A 2,304-nucleotide genomic window follows, 5' to 3' on the forward strand; every position below is an offset into this window, starting at 1 on the left:
TTTGGCAAGCAAACCATTTCTCTCTGAAGTTGTTACACCAGTCTCTTGATGATGCTAATTATCTATAGTCGAACCTAGGGAGAGTTAATTAGATTACTTATTGAATAACTCATTTCATTGTGTGCTTTAATAACGTCTACCCCAAACCTTAAACTACCCCTCACAGAAAATTAAAATAGTAATTGTTGTAGCAACAAGAATTAGTCCAAGACACTCGAGTGCCTTGGACTAATTCCTGTTGTTGTTTTGATGAATCCCTCACCCAAAGAGCACTGGCCAAGTATTTGAGTTAACCCTGAGCGCTTTTTGTTTGTTTTTTTGGAGTAATTATTGTACAGTGTTGCAAATATCCAATATTGATGTGCACGCATGCCCAGAACCATTCGCTGCAGTATCGTAGAGCTTAGAATTGTAAAAATAGTTTTTGATGTGGGGTAGACTCGTTTCTGCATCCCCCTTAGTTGAGTAAAACTAAAAGGCATAGTAATTTAAGTTTATTTTCTTAACTATTATAACTTAAACATATGCTATTAAACTTAGTCTTTGTTTTTATTGAGATATTGTTTAAAATTGTACTTTTCAAAGGGTTTATACTCATTATAGTATTACATTACATAGTATCCCAAAATATTTGAACTCCTATATAACTTAATATTTTAATTCAATCTGTCTAACGTCATGCGGCGGCCATTTTAGAATGAAAATTCCATGAGGACAACAGTACTGGTAACCAATGTTAGACAGAATTAATCAAAATATTGAGTTAATATTGAACGTCCTGATATTGCTGAGCTCTAAAACCTCCTTTCCACTGGACACGACAAGCGACAGACATTTTTGTTATTTTTTAAAAAACATTTCTATATATAAATGAGTAATAAAAAATACGATTTTTTTATGTTGCCTCCACATTCCCTCAAAACATTTTAGCGGTCTATGAGTTTTTAGTATTTGTTCATTCATCCATTCAATCATGGTAAACGCACGGAGAATAAAGGCTCTTTTTGCACTTTATTTTGAACACTGCGAGAACAGCTTCTCTCCCATGGTGCACGATAACACTGAAAATTCTGTGCGACTGCCACAAAAGGGTGTACTCTGACAGTCGTGTCCAAATGTCGTGTGCAGTGGAAAGGCGGCTTAATAAGTGTTCCAGGATCAATAAGGGTGGAGCTTATGATGCAATGTTTCAACCAATCGATTCAATGTTTCAGCCAATCAGATGTGCATGTGTGTGGTAGCTGGTCCTATGACCCGATAGAGCAAATTTAGTTTTTAATTTCCTCAATATTTGCATGTAAGATTATTCTTTACTCAACATAGAATATTGGTTGTAATGCACACATGATACTCTCCATGCATATGCACACATGATACACTGTACATATATAAGTATTCTATACATATACACACACAATACACTCCATACATATGCACACATGATGCATTTTATACATAAATACACACAATACACTCCCATACATAGAGTATGCACACATGATACACTCTACATACACACACAAGATACACTACATATGCACACATGATGTATACTATTCATAAATACACACACGATACACTCCCATAAATATATACACATAATACACTATTCATATACACACGATGCATACTATACATAAACAAATATTCTATACATATACACACGCGATACACTCCATACATATGCACACATGATGCATTCAATACATGTACACATACCACACTCCCATACATATATGCACACATGATACAATACACACACAATACATCTTATACATATACACACTATACATATGCACTCATGATACACTCCATTTTGGGTTTATCAGCTTCCAGTAGCTCAGTGGTTACGTGACTCATCTCTCACGCCAAAGACCCTGACAGGAGTGTATCGTGTGTGTGTGTGTGTGTGTGTTTGTCTGTATATATGTGTAGAATATTTGTATATGTATACAATGTATCATGTGTGTGTGTATATGTATAAAATGTATCAAGTGTGCATATGTATAGTGTATCATGTGTGTGTACATATGGGGTGTATACATATAGAGTATATCATGTATAAAATGTATATGTACAGAGCAGGGGTCACCAACTTTTATGAAACTGAGAGCTACTTCTTGGGTACCGATTAATGTGGTAGCTACCAGTTTGATAAACACTTCTCAAATAACAAATTTGATCAATTTACTTTTAATTATACTTTATGTTTTTGGTAATAATTAATGATATTCATCCATGTGAAAACACTGATTATGTTAATGATTCTCACAAAAGTTATCAACAATGATTTAACAGGGTAGG

Source organism: Danio rerio, chromosome 5 (genome assembly GCF_052040795.2).
Source record: "Danio rerio strain M-AB ecotype USA chromosome 5, GRCz13ab, whole genome shotgun sequence".
Lineage (NCBI taxonomy): Eukaryota > Metazoa > Chordata > Actinopteri > Cypriniformes > Danionidae > Danio > Danio rerio.